We start from the raw sequence: 22,015 nt of genomic DNA, 5'->3' as shown, positions 1-22,015 counted from the left end.
TATTATATTAAATGTACAACATGGGATGTAACAAAGGCTAAACTCGATGGAAATGGCTTTGGTGTTTTAGTAATTTCAATTCCAAGGAGGTGATGTTTGCTGGGGTAACTTCTTGTCTGGAGCTCAACCTCTTCCTTCCCCTCCGGGTGCTTCTCTCCTCATATCAGAAGCCTGCTTGTGTGCACCTGAGCCACAGCCTGCGCTTGCAAATCCCGTGCCTGTGGCTGGCCCTGCCTCCTTTCTTTTCTTCCCATTCAGCTACGTATGTACTTTGAAACAACTGGCGACTAGGGCTCTTTGGTTGCCAGAGAATTTGTCTTGAAGTGCTTTAGCCACAGAGAAATCTAATGGTCCATGTAACTAAAAGGTCCAGAATTAGGGTCAGCATCAGACACAACTGGATTCAGGGTTAAAATAATATGCTCTTAGGACTTGATCACCCTTCATCGCTCAGTTCAGTTCTCCACTGTGTTAGTTTAAAGCTCAGTCCTCACATGACCAGAGGCAGCAGCAGTTCCCAGGCCTGTACCTCTCAAATTTGAGGTTCAAGGGAAAAGAGGGTGTCTTTTTCCCAGATGCCCCAAGGAGAACCTCGAGACATTTTATTGGCTCTGATTGATCGGATGCCTCTTCCTACACCAATCACTGTGCCCAGGAGGACGGGCTGCATTGATTGGCTGAAACCTGGGCCAAGGACTTCCTCCTGAGCCAGCAGTGGTGTTGGCTGAGCTGGGACTTTCATGAAGGAAGGAGAGAGGACAGGGTAGGATTCGCCAGGAAGGAAGTGGAGCATGAGTACCAGAAGAGAGTGGATGAATGCTGGATAGATAAAAGGGCAAATGAGAATGCTTAAATATTCTTAATCTTTTTATTTATAGAAAAGCAGCTCTGGGGGCAGGGTCTATGTGAAATTGGTTCACTTTTTTTTTCTTTTTTTTCTGATGTCCCCTGGACCCCTTTCCATATGTGCTGTGCAATTGTGACTGCCAGGGTGATGTAAGTTCCAGCAGGAACGTGTTCTTCCCTTAAGTCCCTTTCCCAACAACCCTGCTCTATTTCCAGAACCTGATACAGACTCAGTTGGGGAGGAGGTAGGGGGACTATATTTCTGACAAAGCAATGTTTCCATTTCACACATATGACTAATAAGGAACTTGGCCAGGAATAGGTCTTTTGCAGTTTTGGAAACCGTGGCCTAGACCATAAATCACCGAATGAGGCTCTAGCCACATCCCTTAACTTAAACTCCGTTTCTATCTGCTGAGGGTCCTGCTTGAGTGGTGAAGCAACAGAAGAACTGACCTTGAGTGTCTAATGGTGTCATCCCATTGGGACAGAGCCCCAGGCCTGTGGGGAGGTCACCTTCCCATGGCATCCCTCAGCAGTGATCTGGGGTCAGGCAGAAACTCTGAGCTTGGCCCCTCACTCCCTTCTCCTGCGGCCTTGCCAATACAAGCCTTAAAAGTCATGGAAACATCTCTAGTTTTCAAACTCAAGGGATTCCAGCAACAGAGGTCAGAGAGTGGAAGGTCACATGGGAATATGTGGAAGGGCAGATATCTCTGGGCAGAAAGATGCTTGCCCTTGGAGCATCTGTGTGAGTAAGGGAGAAAGGGGATGAAAGCACAGAAGGAGCATGGCTTGGGCCTCTCAGGAAAGAGAAATCAGGAGTTGAGGGGCATTGGCAGGGAAAAGAAACATGTCTAGGCTGAGAATCCAGGATACTTCATCAGGTATTTCCATTAGGACAGACATCCAGAAAACCTCAAAGCTTCTGACTTAGAGGATAACATGACATGAGTGGCATGACATGACATGACATGACATGCCCACAGAATGAGTGGGCATGTTGATAGTTCGATAGGAATGGTTCAGTAGTAAAGATTGGGTTGGAATGGCAAAAAGCAGACCAATTCAAGGTGATCAAATTTAAGGAGGACACAGTAGGTAGAAGATTTAGTGGCACTGAGTAGATATCTTGGGGCAATAAAAGAGGGCATTGTGCTCTCCTAATGGGGAGAGCTGTGTTCCTCCATCTTGGCAGAATCTCCAACTTTCACAGAGCCCAGATCTTGGGGGAACCTTGTTTCTCCCTTTACCAGCTAAAAATAGTGGGGTGAAATGTGACTGACCAGAGAACCTTTGACCTCTTTTGGGTTTAGCTTTTGGACAGAGTTAAGAGACTCTTCTTCTGAGTCTTATTTTGGTAAGAACATCATTTGGGGGTGGATGGGTTGGGAAGAAGCTCTGTAAGGGGCTAAAGGGCACCTCATTTCTTTAGCTTAAACATGTAGGAATCATACTTTATGGTTGGGAAAATTTAAGGTCATGCCAAAAAGGGTCAAGAAAGGAGTATCAGAATGTAAAAAGTAGCCTCCTAGATGATTCTTTGTTTAAAATTTCTCTTGAAAATAAGTAGTAGGACTGGGAGCTTCTCTAGCTACTAACACAACAACAACAACAATGGTGCTTTCATTTTCTTTCTCCTGTAGTATGTGGGCAGATTACTGAAGTTCAAGTTCCCCGGTAGCCATAAAGAGTAAAATCTTGCAGCACATTGTTAGCTTAGCCTAGCAATACCCTCAGAGGTGAGATTTTCTCTTAATAACAATCTGTGATAACTCTCCTTTCTTAAGTGCTCTCAATTTGTCATAGTGGTGGTCCTCAAGGTCAGCCTCCTGGAGCACAGAGCAGGGGGAGCTGGATGGAGAGGGGTCCTGGAGGAGTAAATGGATATGCTCAGCATGATGAGTCAAGAAGTGGGGCTGTTTGAGGGAAACTTCTGCTTTGGCGTTCAGGGATCATCTCTTTCATGTAGAGGCAAAGGGAAGGCTTCTGAAGACTTCAGAAAGAAAATACTGACCATTAGGAATCAGCATGGATTCACCAAGAAAAGAAATGGTCTACCAGTTGTACTTTTACTGTTGGGGGGACATGGGATTCCTAAGTTTGCTCATGACATTGCAGTAGGCAGCAGAGCAGGAAACTTATGGCGCTCTTGAGGACAGTGAGGGCTGGAAGACAGTGTACACATAGTGGCTGGGGATGTGCTGATGGAATGATAAGCAGACAAATGCACCGCCCCTCCCCCTCAAGCCCTTGCACTTCAACGGTCGTTCTCACTAGAGACTAGGAAGAACTTTCTCCTTCTTCTCCTCCTCCTTCTCCTCCTCCTCTTCCTCCTTGTCCTCCTCCTTCTTCAATTTTATTTATTTGACAAAGAGAGACAACAGGAGAGGGAATACAAGCGAGGGAGAGTGGGAGAGGGAGAAGCAGACTTCCCGCTATACAGGGAGCCTGATGCAGGACTCAATCCCAGGACCCTGGGATCATGACCTGAGCCAAAGGCAGCTGCTTAATGACTGAGCCACTAGGCGCCACTGGAAGACTTTTCAGAGGGCAAGCTCACCCACTTACAGCTGGAAGGAGTAGCTCATACCTTGGGTAAGAGAATCAGAATCCCCAAAGATAACAATAGTTTGGATTAATTCTGGTGACATGTAACAGATGAAATATAGTAGGGCTAAGTGTACCTCTGGGATCTTGGTGGGGGAGATGAAAGGAACTGTACACATCCAGGATGGGGGAGATGTGAAAAACGGAGGGGGTTGGTGTTGATGGTAAACTTGACTTGAGTCAACATGCACGATTCCCAAGAATACTGGTGTGATCTTAGGTGACATTAAGTGAAGAAGGGCTTTGAGGATTGAGGAAGCCTTTCTCCTGTGGACTCCTTACTGTCCATCCCATCTGGAATGCCACAGCAGGGCTCACTTTTAAAGGAGAAGCCCAAGGAAACTGTACTGCATTTGGGGAGAGGCATGGGGAAGGGGGAGGGGCCCTGACCACGTGTTGCAGGGGGACCACGTGGCAGTAAAGCAGAGGAGACAAATAAGAGGAAGGGCTGACTAGAGAGAGGTCTTCAAGGTGGTCAGGCCGGAGAGCGGTGTCCGTGTCATGCAGAAAGCAAGCACCATGGCCAGTGCGTGAAGACTAAAGGAAGCGGATCGAAGCTCTAGCTGCTGCCAGTCAGAGTGGGGTCTGAGGTCGTGAGTCTGCTCCCCCTAGAGGTGTTCTGGCCGAGGGCTGAGGGAGATCACACCCAGGCACTGCATGAAAAGGATTGTTTCAAAGGAGCTCTGCTGACTCTGCTGACTCTGAATGCCTGGTCACATGAGTTATGTTTGCACACTGCACTTCCTTCACTTCCATCCATCAGCAGTGGTGACCGTTGATAAGCATGCCCTATAACTATTTGAGAATATTTGTGAAGGTAGGTTTCCTTCCAGTGTAATGGAGAAGCCCTGGGCTTTGGTGTTGGGCAGACCTGGGTTTGAGTCTCGTCTTGGCCACTTCTGGCTATGAGACTTCGGATAAGTCCCTCCGTGTGCAGCACCCTGAGCGTCCAGGTGCTGGCCTTGTGTGGGGAGCAGCAAACGGATGACATGCCTATCCTGGGGAGCTTGCTGCCCTGTGTCTGTCACTGCCACTGCAAAATGGGACAGATTGCTGCTGCTTTCTGGCGTATGGTGAGGGAGGGGAAAATAATGTGCAAGGAGCTTGGGCTCAACCAGAATTGGTTTCCTTTCATTCACTCCCTTGCAAGTAACTCAAAGCTGTGGACATTGGCAGGAAATTGTGGGTGCCCAGAAATGCTCGTGGGCACTTGTATGAGATCTGTCCCCCTCTGTCTTTCCGAAGGTTGCTGAGTTTCAGGACTGCCCACATAGCTCACTCCCCCAAGGAGGCCCTTCCTCCAGCAGCCGTACTCCATTCATGCTCCCCCACCCCCAACTTGTCCTTGGAGATCCTACCCACAATTTGGTGGCAGTGTGTGTGTGGAGGGAACAGGCGGAGTGGGGAGGTTGGTGGCCATTTAGGGTGGTTACCCTTTCTTAGCAGGTGGAGGCTGCCTGGTCCCATGGTCCTGGGTCCCGACAGCAGTGTTCTTAGTGTCCTGGATGGGGCAAGATGCTTCCAGGGTCAGGAGTCTCCCTCGGCCTAAACAAGTCAGGGTTCCATCCATTTTTCAAGGTTTGGCGCAAACACTACTTCCTCTGAGAAGCATTGGTTGGTTTCTCCCCATCCCCAAATATTTTCTACCCCATAACCATGCACTGTCAATGACTGGTCACTGTCTCCCAGCCACAGTGTGAACCTTCAAGGGCTGGGACTAGGTGTTCTGATTTTCTGAACCCATTACGACGTTTAGCTCCATGAAGACATCTGGGCTCCCGATAAATCCTGCTGTTTGATTCTTTTTCAACCTTCCTCTCACAGATCCCTTTGTTAAGTTGAGAGCAGGAGGAGTAAACAGTAAGTTAACATTCACTTATCCAACCAACATTTTACAAAGGTCTCAAACCCATGAGTCACAAACTAAAACCTGCCCACAGGCACACCTCATGCAGCAGACATTGTTTGTTTGTTTGTTTGTTTTGAAATTATTATTGTTTTTTAATTTTTTAAAAAGATTTTATTTGCTTATTTGACAGAGAGAGACAACAAGAGAGGGAAAACAAGCCAGGGGGAGTGGGAGAGGGAGAAGCAGGCTTCCCGCTGAGCAGGGAGCCTGATGCAGGGCTCGATCCCAGGACCCTGGAATCATGACCCAAGCTGAAGGCAGAGGCTTGATGACTGAACCACCCAGGCGCCCCTGTTTGTTTTTAAATTACTGTCAATGTTCAAACCAAACCAAACCCTGGAGATCTGATACAGAACTTGAGTTTTTAGGCTCTTTCATATATTCAGCTGAGACTGAGTCGTGGCTTTCCCCTGTAGATCGGCCATCTCTGGGTCATGGCAGTCCCCAGCCAGCTTTGCTCCTCTGGCTTACTGCCAGTCCCCACAGGCATCTGAGTTTAGTTTGAGAGCTACTGACATCAAGAGGAATCCTACGAAATTTCGAGCTTAGCAACATCTGACATCCTGGGTTTATTTCCTGACCCACTGTAGGATGTGCTCCTCCAGCCCAATCCAGGTCAAGATTCTTTCTCCCCTGATGCAACCAAATCCTAATCCCCTTGTGGTTGCCGAGACACACCTCCCGTTGCTCTTGTTGTCAGCTCTGCTGGCCCAGGATGCTGCAGAGCTTTTGGGGAGTGCTAGGTGGGCAGGTGTGTGCCCCAGCAGGGCACGGCTCCAGGTGGAGCCCAGAGGGCCCCAGCAGCTGCTGTCCATGTGTCAGTTCCCAGGCAGAGGAAGGCCGTTTGGGGAGACCACCCACTCAAAGGCTGGGCCACCTCTCTAGAACCTCCTTTCAAAGACACGCTTGGAAGTGACCCTCCGCTTGGCCCGGTGCAGTGACCTGAGGTTGCCCACACTCTTGGGGCAGGAGGGACCCTGCTGAGGTCTCGTTTCCTGCCCTCTGCAGGCCCAGATTTCAAAGCTGGCCATTTACTCTTCCTTCTCCTCCAGCCTGCCTCCCACCTTCTTCTCCCCAACATTCTTTTGCTTCTTGTTTATATTGCAGAAAACATCTGTGAGAGTAAATGGCTGAGACGAAAGATCTTGGCAGAGGGCTATTTTTCTTTGCTTGGCTTAAAGGGGACAGATGAAGACTTCAGCCTCACCCTCCCCTTCCTCAGCGCGACTCCCTCCCCCACCTCCCGGAGAGGAGAGAAATGGGATCTGAATGAAGACAGACCAGAAGGTGGCCCAGCCGGCCCCAAGTCCCCAGGCAGGGGAGATTGTTTTTCCAGTAGAACAGGCTGGCCCGGAGGAAAAGGCTACGGAGGGCAGAGGGGAAGAAGATGCTCGGGCTTCATCTTCTACAGCTGGCTTGGCTCTGTTTGCCCCACCGGCTCTGCCTTCTCTGCCTTAGTCCAGGCCACACGGCCACCTGCCTTGGCCTGCAGCAGGCCCCTCGTTCCTGGCACCTGGGCAGGCTGCGAAGGAGAGACCGCCCCCCCTCCCAAGTGACCCCTGCCCCCCTGCTCTTCTCCCGAGTGGCTGAGCTGTTTTGCAGGGAGGGACCGCCTGGGTTTCGTGTCCTCTCTCTCACCTCAAAGGAATTGGTTTTGGAGAAGTTGGCAACTTCTCTGATGCTCAGTTTCTTCATCAGCTCTCCTGCCTTGTCACTGTCACGAGTCAGGGGGAGGTCAGTGGTCTCTGTCATCGGGATGAACCCCTGGCGTGGGTACCCTGTCGTGGGTACCCCAACAGGCCTGTTGCAGCTGGCTGGGGCCCCCGATTCTCTGTTCTGGTAGTCCCTATGTCATGGCTCGGTGGTCCCAGGGTTTCCAGGATGGATTAGGGGAAGGCAAATGGATTTCCAGGATGGATTAGCAAAAGGCAAAGGATGTGGCAGCTTCCAGAGAGTGCTCGGGGAACTTGTCCCACCCCATCTCACCTGCCTCTTTCCTGCGTGGCTCCTCTTGGAGTCCTGCAGTGACTCCCAGGTTCTTGGGAAGGGCAGGGCCAGAGCTTCGGAGGACATCAGCATGGCAAGGCAGTTGTCACTGGGGAAAATGATGAGGAGGTTCTTACCAGAATGGGACATGGAGCAGGTAAGATTTGACATAGGTATAGGAGGAAGAAAATTTGCCACGGGGCCTGGCTTAGGAAGAAAGCATCTGGTGTTTGAGGACAAGGGCAGGGAACTTTTTCCTGGCCACAGCATTGTCCAGCTTGGATCTACTAGGGTCCCCAGTGGAATTCAGGGACATTTGTTCATGGAGGATGAAGCCAGTGGACACAGGGCAGAAGGCCCAAGTCGTGGAGACCTGTCCTGAGGCTCCCGGGCATGTCTTCCATGTCTTCATAAGTCTCCATAAATTCCATGGAGACGTAACCTTTTCCTGTGCCCAGGCCTCCCTCTGTGGAGAAGTGAACACCTAGGAATGGGAAGTCTGGGTCTGCCTCTTCTGTCAAAGTCAGAAGCAGGAAACCCCTGGTTTGGTCTCTGCTGGGGGGAGGTGAGGGGTTGCACCTTGGCCACCAGCTCATGTCTGCTCCTAGGAGCTGGATGCCTAGCCCTTGCGACCAGGGATAAAGAGCCTGGCTTCCATTGGTCTCACTTAGTAATGTTAATCAACCATGTATTTAAAAATGGGTAAACTGAGGGCGGGGCGCCTGGATGGCTCAGTCGGTTAAACATCCGACTCTTGATTTTGGCTCAGGTCATGATCTTGGGTGGTGAGATCGAGCCTCGTGTCCGGCTTCATGCTCAGCGGGCAGTCTGCTTGCGACAGGGTCTCTCCCTCTCCCTCTGCCCATCCCACTCTCTCTCATATGCACGCATGCTCTCTCTTTCTAAAATAAATGAATAAAATCTTAAAAAAAAATGGGGAAACTGAGTTCTGAGAAGTCATGCCACCCAGCATCACACCATGGTTAAGTGTATGTCACAGCCAACATGGGAGCCTGGATCATCGCCCCTCTCTGGTCGACCAGCAGTATGCTACTGGAATATCAGCTAGCATCTACAGGTGCTTTAAGGAACATTCTGAAGTGAAAAGTGCAGTTTCTTGGTCACACCAGCTACAGTTCAGTGCTTGCGAGCCCCCCGTAGCTAGTGACTGTCATGTGGACAGTGCAGATATGGAAATTTCCATCTTCGAAGTCAGTTCTCTTACCATGGTGACTAGAGTGAACTGATTTTCTATCCTTTTTTCAGCCACACAGTTTAAACTATTTAATTCAGATATAAATTCCTCTATTCTCATGACACCTATGCCCCCTTCCCCTCCTGAGTCTGCCCCCAAGGAGTGGGTAATTACATTCCCCTCTGGGGGTGACTGGTAGCACGACAGAACAGAGAGGCTCCACGGGGGCAAGGGCCAGGCACTCGGCTCTGTCCTCTCTGCCACTCTGAACCATCCTTGCTGTGTCTGTGCAGAGCCAGGGCGTGCGGCTGGTCCTCTTTGGGCTGGGGGGCCGCGAGGCCTGACTTCTTCACCCACTGGGGCAGTCCCAAAGGTCACACTGCCGGCATGCCGTCGCCCTTTCAATCACCCAGCCCTCTGAATGGGACCCTGTGAGTGAGCTTTGTGCGAACACAGGAGAAAGGGGCTCTGTCTGGTAGCTGCTTGGAGCCCCGCACAGAGGCAAGCCCTGTGCAGGGCCACCCCGAGAGGTCCAGCCAGGGACAGGCGGAGACCTTCAGCATCACGCGCGAGCCTCCCTGTTCCTATACTGGCTGTGTGTGCTGGACCAAATCCTCAGTCACCCTATGGGGAGAAGGGGCTGAAAGAATGTTTGAATCAGGCAAAGCTTCTATCCCCTGCCAAAGGGTTTGGGCACGGTCTCACTGGAGGCCCCAGCAGCCCTGGGAGGTAGGCGGGGCCCCTTCCATCCTTCCCTTTGGCATATTGAGATGACTGAGGCACACAGGAAAACCCAACCCAGGTCACCCAGCTAGATGGTGGCCCAGGAGGAGGTGCCTGGAGCCAAGCGAGCCAGTCCCCGGGTCTCTCTGAGAAACAGGGAGGGGGGGATCAGATCTGGATTGGCTTGAGCCCATTTCACTTGTGCTGTATATAAATGGGTCAATCCATTTGGCTTCTCCATTAGCAGGGGGCGCCCAGAAGGCAGGGCCCTTGTTCTGGTCCTTGCTAAGAGCCAGTGCCTGGACCGTGCCAGACCCTCAGAAGACCCTGAAGAGACATCAGGCGGAAATGGCTGGGGCTGAATGCAAGTGAGTGAGCAGGCCAGCAGCGGTCCTCTGGCTCACATCTGCTGGGAGATGGTTACCTGCCTCCGAGAAAAAGTGGGAGCCAGAGCCTGGAAATGTCCTCTCTATTACGTCCTTAACAAGACACCAGGACAGAGAGAAGAGACACCAGGAATTTTCGAAGCCAGGCCTTCTGGAACATTTGGTGCTCCCCCAGACCCCAGATCCTAGGCATAGCCTCTAGTTCCTCTCCTGCCCCTTGGCCCTGAGTGTTGGAAGCCTGAAGCTCACCCCAGGGCTGGCTTTCCTGCTCGCTCCCTGCCAGGCCGGGCTGGGCGGAGAGTGTAAGCAAGCAGGAGCCGCGTGGCAGAGGGGCCCAGGCTGCACCAGGAAGCCTCAGCCAGGATGAAATCAATCTGCCCATCTCCCCCAACTCGCCTGCCCTCTCCCCCGACCTGCCCAGGTCTGCAATTCATCCGCCGTCCTCAGATGCTGTTCCTGCTATCAGATGATGAAAATGGAGATTCATCTTGAAGAAAGAAAGAAGTAGCTCGCTCTCCCCCCACACCCCCCGTTCTGAGTCTATTTGAGCCCCTTTCCTCCCCCCTCACCATGTGTTCCCGAAACCTGGGGCTGTTCCAAGTCCTAAATGTGCTGGAAAGTATATCCCTGAGCAGCTGCGAACCTGCTCAGGCTGCAGTGGCCCGGGGTGAATCAGAAACCGGGAGACAGGCCGGCTAACAATGCAGCCCCTTGTTCCTGCGTGGAGAGAGATCACCATCAGCGCCGGGGCTCCTGGGAGCGAGGGGCGGTGAGCTCACACACACACACACACACACACACACACTCTCACACCCACCATTTACCTCTGGACACCATCCACCCCACCTTGGCCCCCAAAGAAAGGCTAGGGAGAGGGTCCATAGCAGGCGGGAGACCATCGTGAGCGGCCAGCTGGGCTAACTTCCGTCTGCACTGCTTCTAACTCAGCCTCCTGCTCTTTCCTTTCCCTCTAATGTAATTGGGAAAGCAGGGTGGGGACCTGGAGGGGAGGGTTTGCACAAAATCAAGCAGGATTATCTCAAGGTCTTCCACTGAGTTGGGGGAGCACGGAGGACAGTGGGATTCACAAGCCAAAGGGGCTTCTTGGAGCTCGAGAAGTTTTGGGGAAGCGTCTTTGCAGGAACCAGACACCCTGAAAAAAATAATTTGCAAGCAAGTCTCGAAACCCGGTCAGAGAGTTGGCAGCCGCTCAAGGCCGCGGTGGAGTCAGGGGGCCTCTCCATCAGGCCTGATTACAACCACTCACGGTCCTGGCCAACTGCAGGCATGAAGTGCCAAGTACCCACGGGGGTCTGAACCACCCACAGAAACTGCGCTATTCATACTCACCACATCCTGGAGAGGTGGGGGTGTTCTCTGGTCACAAACGGACAAACTGAGGCTCAGGGCCACCTCACTGCCAGCCTGGTGGTGACAAAATTAGATGCTCCGTTCCTTGACCCAATCCCTAGTGGTTGGATTCTTGCCTCCGGACGCCTCCCACAAGTCTAGTGTAAAGGGGGGTGAGGAACAAGGACTGATATCCGCACTCCCAGTGTAAATGTGCCCCCAAAGCCCTATCTTCCTGTGAGAGGCAGGCGCAGTACACGTGTGCTGGGAGTGATTCCAGGACAGAAAGAGGCCTCAGCTCCACGATGGATACCGAAAGGTTCCCTCCACTCTGGAGCATTGGGGTTACCTCCCATTCTCGTCCTTCTCTGTTCCTTAGCCACTGCCTCTGAGCCCCACACTTTTTGTATCAGAACGAGTTCTCAGATCTGCTCTTCCTTCCCTTCCCAGTCACCATGGCTTTAACCCAAGCTCACCTCACCTCCTCCTGAGTTCCCATTGTAGCTTCTCCCCTCATCATCCCATTATGCATCTGTTATCATGCTCCCCAGTTTAAGAATCTCCATGTTTTCCCTTTTCCTCAGCACCAAGTGCCAGCATCTGTCACACAAGGCCCTTTATAAATAGGGGTCAGCCCCAGTTTGTCCTCATCTTTTGTTTTTCCTCCCCAGCCACCCACCATGTCAGGCACATTGAACTGCTCAGTGGTGCCCCTGTACCTTTGCATAAGCTCTTCCATTCACCTACAGTATTCTTTCTCTAGCATCTGCCCAGAAAACTTGTGTCCATCCTCAGAGTACAGCTCAAATGCCCTCTAACTCCAGGCACAGCCCTGCATTCACACCTGTGTTACAGGCCTTCTTTGAACCGTAATTATCATTTATCTATTTGTCTAACCCATTAGACCAGTGGTTCTCAACCTTGGGGTCACTTTGCCTCCAGGGAACACCTGGTCATGTCTGAAGACATATTCGTTGTCACAGCTTCGGAGAGGAGTGCTATTGGTATCTAATGGGTAGAGGCCAGGGGCACTGCTAAGCATTCTGCAATGCACAAAACAATCCCCACAACCAAGTCTTGCCTGCCCCAAATGTTAATAGGTTGCAACATTGTGCACTAGAATGTGTGTCTCTGGTGGTGACTTCTTACTTGTATCTTTTAGTCTCCAGTGCTTGGCCTAAAAAGGTGTCCAATGACTGTTTTGAGAATAAATAAGCAAACCGACTGACCGATTATTTCATATACTATCAGTAGCATGAGACTCACTTTAGAACCACTAACTTAGAACTCAAGAAAGCTGACTAATCGTGAGCGAGCATATAGAAAAGGATGGAGTAACATGTACTTGAATAAAAATTTGCTTCCAGTGCAGAAAAGGACTGATGGGATCCGTCGGAGTGGATCTCAAGTTAGGTCAGGATGTGTGTCTTCGCTGCAGTGCTGTGGTTTTCATGAGCCAGGAGCCTGGGATTGAGAAGGGTTAGGCGAATTCCTCCAGTACGCTCACCCGGCAGGCGTTAAACCTTATTGAGGCAGAGAACTCAAGACCCGGCTCCACATCGTACATGGGTTATGGCCAACTTGGAGACAGTACAGAAAAAATCCATGAAAAGGATGAAAGTTCTGGACACCTAGGCTTGAAGAAGAAAGGCCAAAGAAATCGATATTATTTAACCTCAAAAAAGTGATGGCTAAGGGAGTAGGTATTTTCCAATAACACAGGAGGTTGCTAAATGGAGAGAGTGACCACCCCCAACTCTTGGGCACCCAGGGCACAAGGAGAAGAAGCCAGTGGGAGGTGGATGGGAGTGGGAGGGAGATTCAGTGGCTCCTGGACAAAGAAGGGATGGCAAGAATTCGTGGAGTCTCATCGCGGAGAGTCCTGGAGGACTCTGTGTTTCTTATTTGTTCCCTAGATGCTATCCTTATTCCACCACCAGTACTGACGGAGAGCTGGGGAGAGGGCTGCCCAGGCTTTGGATCTTGCTTCTAGAATTTTCCTTTGAACTGGGAAGGCGGGAAAGACAAGAGGAGCCTGGGAGGCAGAAGGAGGAATCTTGGGGAGGGGGGAAAAAAAGGTGAGAAAGCAGGAGAAAGGAAAGAAAGCAAGAGCAAAGAGGCAGATGGAGAGACATCGGGAAAATGTCGAGGCCTCCGCATCTGGAAAACAGACCGGGGTCTATATTTAGACTGCCATGACTTGCAATAATTTGTGTGAGGGGTGGGGGGAAGGAAAATGTGAAGTTGGCGTCGTTCTGGGGAGGAATGAGTTATAAGAAAAGGATGGCTTGATAGGGGAGAGGCTCAGCCCTTGGCCCTTAGGAAAGGGCGTCTGAAAAGTGCAGGCTATCAAGGGTGAGCGATGGTGTTTGCCGAGACTCGCTCAGCTCATGTCCCTGTCCCCAGCAGAGACTTCCCTGGCATTCCTGGGTGTCCCAGGTATCTGGCCACAGCACCAAGATGTGTCCGTGATGATGCTTTCTGGAGAAGGAAGGGCCGAGGCAGAGGCTCTGCAAGGGGCCTCAGGAATATGTGAGCAGCACTCTGTAAATCCTAGGAATTTGTATATATTGCTGAGGCCTTTCTCCAGCTGGATTATAAATAGAGGATTAGTTCAAAGGCAGACAGCCTTTTAAAGAGATGGTGCCAAGCAAAGCCTGCAAACCAAATACAGTAAAACCTCCATAAGCCCCTATTGGTTTATTCCAAATAGCATCGAAGTCAAAGTAACAGCATTTCCTGGGCTGACTAAGTGCCCCAGTGTCTTTTCAGGGAAAGTCTGGAGGGTTCCAGCAGATCTGTCATGAAACCTCTGTTAACCAAAGAGAAAACTGTCATTGTCATTGCTAGCACCCTATACTTTTGCCTTTTGAAACATCACATTTTAAAAAAATGCAATCATTCTGGGTGGAAATCTTTCTTTAAGAGAAGTCACGTACTTCCCAGTTTTTAAGATAGGATCTATGGATTTTAATTTAACATTTTTGTTCTTCCCAGGATCATTTTGATCAGCTTTTGTCACTGTGCTGTTATTCCAGCAGGGTCTAAATCTTTGAGATACGTGTGGTCATTTGTTTCTAGTTCAAGTGGGTTCATGTTGCATTCTTTTGGGGTTCCTCGGTCTACTTTTTTATCATGGAACATGCCATTTCATGCCTTTGGTGACCTCATGACCCAGCTTCTTTTAGTCTGCTCTGGGTTGAGAAACCAGATAGGCAAACTCGTTAAAATTCTATGCAAAGAAAAAGTAAGTAGATTATGAGTGAAGAACTTAGCCTTTTCTCTTCCACTTGGATTCATCCAGTCTTTCGTAGAGGGTAATAGTTCATCTAGCTCCCTGGGGACAGTTGCTTTGAATTATATGCTACTTTAAATAAACCAATATGAGCCCATGAAGATAATTTTGGCTGCTTAGACGTCACTTGGCTTCTCTCCAGGTTCTGGGCTGATTTTAGAGAGTGAGGTGTTTGGGGAATTGTGTTCTGGGTAGATGAAGTCTTACCCCGTTTGCAGTCTACATTCCCAAGGCCCTTGCATTTGAGGTAAGTGGGTTTTGTTGCTTACCTATATTTGAGGTTGGTAGAGTGATTAAACCCAGTGTAAGAAAGAGATTGTAAACCATCACCCTGGCCACTTGTTCATTAATGGCTCATTTTCTATCTCCTGGAAGTAGATGGGGACTTATGAGCAGGATGCTGAGCAAAAGGGGCACATTAAAGTACAGAAGGAGGGTGCCTGGGTGGCTCAGTCAGTTGGGCATCTGCCTTCAGGTCAGGTCATGATCCTGGAGTGCAGGGATCAAGCCCCGAATCCAGCTCCCTGCTCGGCAGAGAGTCTGCTTCTCCCTCTGACACTCACCACTCCCAGGCTCTGTCTCTCTTTCTCAGATAAGTAAAAAGAATGAAAAAAAAAAAAAAAGTACAGGAGGATAAGGGCACCTGAGTAGGTTAGGTCTCCAATTCTTGATTTCAGCTTAGGTCATGATCTCAGGGTTATGAGACTGAGCTCCTGGTCAGGCTTTGAGTCTGCTCAAGATTCTCTCCTTCTTTCTCTCTGCTCCCCCAACTCTCTGCTCACATGCACTCTCTTTCTCTCAAATAAATAAATAAATAAAATTTTAGGGGGGGGGGAAGAGTGGGAGGATAGTGACTCCAAGGTATTGGGTTATATTGTTCAGGGAAGCAAGAAGAAACTGGATATTCAAAATGGCTGAAAACAGGCCAAGCCAGCCTGGGAGGGCCCAAAGGTCCTTGAGTTGTTTTTGGCATCTTCTGATTAAGCAGTGAAACTCTTTCTGTGGTTAATTAGATTTGATGCTTTGTAAAGTCCTCAAACAGCTGATTTCCCATCAGCAAAGACTAGACATTCCTGAGAGACATTAGGCTCCATGAGGGAAAGTGACTTTATATTCTCATAGGCCAATAGGCCAAGAGGTGACTCTCAGAGGCCCTGCAGCCAGGCTGTCCCCTCAAGGCAGCCCTGTCAGCAAATCTCACATTCTTTCAGCAGTGTCCTGAGAAGTGTTCTTCCTGACTCCTACATGGGAGCTCGGGGTCAGGCTTATTCTGCTCTCATATCGGGATCAGATTAAAAGACAGTTGGTCTTTTTGCTGAAGGTGTTCCTCATGGGCAGTCTTTCCCACATGCAGATCTGAGGAAATCTGTCCTCAGCAGCCATGTTCTACAGCCCATGCCTCATCTTCCCTCTTAATGTGATTGGACCAGGGGTAGGCATCTGAGCCAAGGATGACCACTAATTGGTGACTCACCAATGATGACCAGTGACTGGGGTGGCCTGGCTCACAAAGATGAGCTGAGGTAAAGAAATCCTTTCAGAGGAATCTAGGATCAAAAATGGAAAGACCGGGCCAACTGGCAATGGACACTGGGGTGAAAATGTAGCTGTGGAGTGGGGACCCTGATGTTTGTCTGGAAGCTGACCATACTTTGGTGAAGGGGAAAGAGGGCGTGTTTCCTGAGAACAAGAAGAATGCAAAACCAGGGAGAGAGAGGTGTGTAGGTTTCTCACAGCCCAGCTGTTCTCATGAGTCTGCTTAAGCTTGTGTTTCTGTCTGGGGATTTCTAAGAGCTACGGCCTCTGCAACAAAAAGGGTTTCGTCTAAGACTCCTGCTATCTCTTTTAAACACTTTTTTGCATGCCCGGAGCTTGAGGCTGGACCCATCTTAATGTGTGCTTCTCAAACCTGAGGACTTCCATGTCTGACTTTTCCCCAGAGGATCCATTTTCCAAGGCTTTAGTCCTTAAGTTGTCTTTTTCTCATCCCTCCTAAAGATTTCCAAATCCTTCATGTTCCAATGCTTTGACTAGTATAATGGTTGCCCCTGGGGATGGCCAGTATTTGTTTCCATGCACATTGTGCTCCTGGCCATCTGTCCTAGAACTGCACTCTGCTTGATTTCCTAATGACAGAGTTGTCCTCTGGGCTGACTCGCAGCTCTGCTTCTCCCTCCCCCAGTACCTTCCCCAGGGTCATCGCTGTTACAAGATGTCAGGGCAGGAAGGGACTTAGCAGTCATCTAGACCAACCCTGTCATTTTAGTAATGAGGAAACTGAGTCCCACAGAGACTACATAACTTGCCCAAGGTCAGGCAAAGTTGAATAACTTGATTTTCTCTCACTGTGTACGTGCGCGCCGCACATGAGAGTTTTTGCCAACTTTGAGCTTCATCTCAATAGTTTAAAAATTCTTCAAGCTTCAGAGGGCGTTTTGAAGTGTGCATATTCAAATTCAAATACATTATTTGTAATCCTTGGTGACTGATCGAGATGAATGTGAAGATGTTCCGCAGAACCCTGTAAATGCCTACGGTAAAATGAACCCACAAATATCCTACCAATACTCATCTTTTATATGGCTGATCTCTGAAGTAGGATATGTGCAAGCTCATTTATTGGGGTAAGTGAAAAAGATTAGGATGTCTATTAAAAATTTTTTTTACTATAATACATACAGTATAAACACAACATACACATATATATTTTTAAGTCTACAATTTTTTTTGTAATAAGCATGTGCAATCGACCTTAACACACAGTTCAAGGTCACAGTTGCTGCTCACAAAAAGACTGTTAAACATGAGGGAGATTGTGTAAATTCACCCTAACTCTGCTTTATGCAATCCCACTGGAAGAGGAGGAGTATTTGTACTTCACAACTGGAAACTCAACAAGAAGAAAATGATACAATATTCATTTTTTCCCTAAAGATTTTATTTTTTTTTAAGTCATCTCCACACTCAGTGTGGGGCTCAAACCTACAACCCTGAGCTCAAGAGAGCCAGGCACCCCTACAAAATACTTTCAATAAAAATTAATTTGGCACTCTTAACTTTTCCTTTTTTTTTTTTTTTTAACTTCTAAGGAAAATAAGAAGAGACAACTACTTTGTTACCATGAAAATACTTTTTTGTATCTTAAGTAGAAAGCCACAGCTATATTTAATGGCACAACATTAGATGAATTCTTGTTAAATGCAAGGATAAAGAAGGATGCTAGCTACTACTTTACTATGCAGTTTTATTCTGTAACAATAATTTTGAAGTTTCCTCCCATGTAGTAACATACAATATGGCAATAGGAGGTAAAAATCTTGGAAAGGAGAGAAACAAAATTAAGCTACAGTAAAACTGATTAATGTAAGCTACAAGAGTAACTACCAACAAGAAAAACAAATCATGTCAACATCCTCCAATGATCTGAGAATACACAGATAGACGTTCCTTTATATTTAGAATGTTAATGTTGGAAGAAATCTTCAAAATACATCTGACCTACAGAAGATGCACAATAAATACTTGTTGAATGCATGAACGATTAAATGACATAAATAAGGTCACTTTAAGAAAAATGGATTTAGAAGCTCATTGCACATTGTTTCCAAATAAACTCCATATGGTTTAGAGAGTTAAATGCAAAAAAACAATCAAAAGAATCTGTACAGATATCTAGAAGGAAATATAGGAGTATAGATACATTTAATCTCTAGATGAGGAGGGACTATAGGCCATGGCAAGAAAGATTCATGAAAGAACTGGAAATCTGATTAGGTGTAATGTTTTACATGTGTTTACTTTGGAAAATAGTAGACAATTAAAAAAGCAAACAACGAACTGGGAGAAATATTTGTAGCAAAATGGGAAACACATAAGGTATTATCTTGGAAGAGTCCCTGTAGATTGACAAGAAAAACAAAAATATAAGCCAAGTCAGGAGCATGGAGTTAACATAAAAAGACCAGCCTTGGGAAACGAAGGGTCAGTTTTACTGACGATCAAAACTTTTTGAATGATCATTTTTTTATCAGAGAAGCAAAATTTTGTTTCTTTATCCTTTTATCAAAAAAATTTACTTTACTAAATATTATTTAATTTTTAAACTTAAATTCAAGTTAGTTAACATATAGTGCAGTATTGGTTTCAGGAGTAGAATTTAGTGATATAACACCGAGTGCTCATCGTATCGCGTGCCCTCCTTAATGCCCATCACCCAGATACCCCATCCCCCCACTCACCTCCCCTCCAGCAACCCTCAGTTTGTTCTCTATAGTTAAGAGTCTCTTATGGTATCCCTCCCTCTCTGTTTTTATTTTATTTTATTTTTCCTTTCCTTCCCCTATGTTCATCTGTTTGGTTTCTTAAATTCTACATATGACCCAAATCATATGATATTTGCCTTTCTCTGACTGACTTTTTTCGCTTAGCCTAATACCCTCTAGTTCCATCCACATTGTTGAAATAACTCAAAGCTGTCACCTTTGTAAAGAAACAGGCATTTTCATTCACTCTTGGGGGAGAGGAAGCTGGCCTTGTTTTACTGAAAAGACCTTTGGCCATAGGCATCCAGAGCCTTGAAAACACTCATCAATTTTGTTCCATTAATCCCACTCCTGGGAATTCTACCTTTGGTAAATTTGCTAGATTTAGCAAATAAAAATATATAGGATAATCAGTTAAATTTGAATTTCAGGCATATAATGAGTACTCTTTAAGGATAAGTTTGTTTCTGACAATAGTTTGGGCAACTTACACTATAAAATTACCCATTGTTAATCTGAAATTCAAATTTAACTGGGGATCCTGCACTTCGCCTGTCGATCCCTGCTTATGGAAATAATCTAAACTGCAGCAAAGATTTATGCACAAAACAAAGATTGTGTTTGCAATTTTATTTATAACAGCAAAAATACACAGAGAAAAAAATTCCTAAACTTCCAGCAATAGGAGAATGAGAGAGGGGTCTGTGTCCGAAGTTGGTTTCTTAAAAAAATATTTATTTATTTTTAAGATTTTATTTATTTATTTATTTGAGAGATCACAAAGAGGCAGCAGAGAGAGAGAGAGAGGGGAGGAAGCAGGCTCCCTGCTGAGCAGAGAGCCCGACGTGGGACTTGATCCCAGGACCCTGAGATCATGACCTGAGCTTAAGGAAGAGGCTTCACCCACTGAGCCACCCAGGCGCCCCTGTGTCCAAAGTTTTTAATGCCAATACTTACAAAAGAAAGTAAACTTTAAAACCCAGCAGGGGCCCCACACCCATTAGGATGCGACTATCAAAAAACCCCAGAAAAGAACAAGCATTGGGAAGGACGTGGAGAAGAAATTAGAACCGTGGGTGTGGCTGGTGGGAATGCCAATCTGTACAGCCCATGTATGAGAAGGTATAAAACATTAAAAATAGAAGTATCATGTGATCCTGCGACTTCACTTCTGGGTATATCCCCAAAAGAAGTGAAAGCAAGGTTTCCAGGAGATGATGTGCCCACCCGTGTTTATAGCAGTATTACTCACAAGAGCTAAAGCAGGAAGACAGCCCACGTGCTTATTGGCGGGGGCATGGATAAGCGGAATATGGCATCTGCCTGCAGTGGAACGCTGTTCCGATGTAAAAAGGAAGGCAGTGCTGAGATGGGCTACAACACGGATGACCCTTGAGGACACGACGCTGGGTGACCCAAGTCTGTCACAAAAACACAGGTACTGTATGATTCCACGTTCAGGAGATGCTGGGAGTAGTCAGAATCCTAGAGACAGACGGTAGAAGGGCGCCTGCCAGGAGTCGGGGAGGAGGAATGGGGAACTGGCGTTCGAAGGGGACAGTTTCAGTTCTGTCAGATGATAAAGAGTTCTGGAGATGGACGGCAGTGATGGTCGCAGGACACTGTGCATGCACTTAGTGTCCCCCAACTGCATACTTAAAAATGGTTTAGATGGTAACTTTTAGCATATTTTACCACAGTAAAAAAATTTTTTTAAAAACAGAAGAGGGGGGCCAGAGCTATGAGCCCAAGTGCAAAAACAATACACTCAGGAGAGAAACACAAAATGTCAACAAGGGCCCTCCTGAAGCAGTGACACGAGGGGTTATTTTTATTCTCTTCTTGGTACAGTTCTGTTTTGACTAATTCTCCAGCATGAGCACACAAAACCTTTTTTGGGGGTGGAGGGGGTGGTCAGTAAAACCAATTAAGAAAAAGAAAATAAAACAAAACTGACTCAGGGTCTGATGGAAACCTGCGTTGCCAAGTTTGATGCCACAGCTAGGAGGGTGGGAAGGGCTGATCCCCAAGGGGAGCCGGGAAATGTCCTGGAGGCAATACTTCAAGCTTTCTCTCCTCTTCAGGGTGTGATTCTGGAAGGAGGACAACCCTTATGGTGGTCTGTGGGCTTCAGAAGGTAGTAGGGAAACCTGTTTCCAGATGGGGCCCCAGGAGGGCCTCCATGCCTCAGAGGTTTGCTGCCCATGGCCCTTAGATGGTCTCACAGAGAAGGGTTCCCAGGGGTGGTTTTAATGGGGCCGGCGGTGGGGTGGGAGGTATGGGAAGAGAAGTGGCAGAAAGAGATAAGTCCTATAGCCACGTGACCCGGAGCAGGCCCTACAGCAGGGGTCCTGGGCCATGGTCAGGCACTGGAAGTGGGGAGCAGACACATGACCCTGCATGGCCCTCCCCCACCCCCAAAGACCGTAGGGACAGACTTCAAGTCTGAGTATCCAGTAGTGCTCACTGCATGACTTATGATGAATAAGTAAATGCTTATTGCATGAATGAGGATGCCATGATGACCAGGGTAAGCCTAAAACAAGGCCCAGGAAGAGGAAGGGAGAAGGGGAAGTCTTGGGACAGAAGAGGAGGGAACAGATGGAGGCAGACAGTGGCAGAGTGCCCCCATAACAAAGAATAGGCAGCTCTGGCGAAAGGCTGGCGACCCACCCTGGGAGAGTCCAAGTCCAAAAACGGAAGCTGAGAGATGGCGACTTTCTGATTCTAGAACCTTCTCTCATGCAGAGAGGCCCTGTCCCCCTTCCCATCTCAGTTTTTCTACCCTGGGAACCTGTGTCTCTGCAGGGAGTGGGACGGCTGGGACCCGATGCTGTTGGGCTTGAGGCGTGGCCTTCGAGGAGGGGTGGGTGACCCTCCCAGACCTTCTAGAGAAGGGAAGATGGAGGACTGGGCTGGTTTCTTTCCTGGCACGTGTTTAGCGTCAATGGTATTTTCCGTGAGTTATGTGTTCTGAACACATGTGCCACTTCCGCAGAGGACCAGGATAAAAGGAAGTGATACAGGCAGACCTCATCCTAGTGCACTTCACTTTATCGTGCTTTGCAGATACTGTGATTTTTACAGACTGAAGTTTCAAGACTGCCATGGAGGAAGTAACTGCAGATGTGGTGGAAATAGCCGGAGAGCTTAGAATGAGAAGTAGAGCCTGGAGATGGGACAGAATTGTGGCGATCTCGTGATCAAACTTGGACAGATGGCGGGGGGACGGAGTGGCTTCCTGCAGATGAGCCAGGAAAGTGGTTTCTTGAGGTGGGATGGTCTTCTGGGGATGGTGCTGCCAAGACTATTGAACTGACCACCAAGGATTTATTTAATTAGTTAATTAATTAATTTTTAAAAAATTTTATTTATTTGAGAGAGAGACAGAGAGAGAGAGAGCATGAGAAGGGAGAAGGTTGGAGGGAGACGCAGACTTCCCCCTGGAGCTGG

This window comes from Mustela putorius, unplaced genomic scaffold, assembly GCF_011764305.1.
Source record: "Mustela putorius furo isolate JIRA1106 unplaced genomic scaffold, ASM1176430v1.1 tig00000129_pilon_pilon_pilon, whole genome shotgun sequence".
NCBI lineage: Eukaryota > Metazoa > Chordata > Mammalia > Carnivora > Mustelidae > Mustela > Mustela putorius.
The sequence above is the reverse complement of the archived record's forward strand: the minus strand, read 5'-3'. Positions refer to the sequence as shown.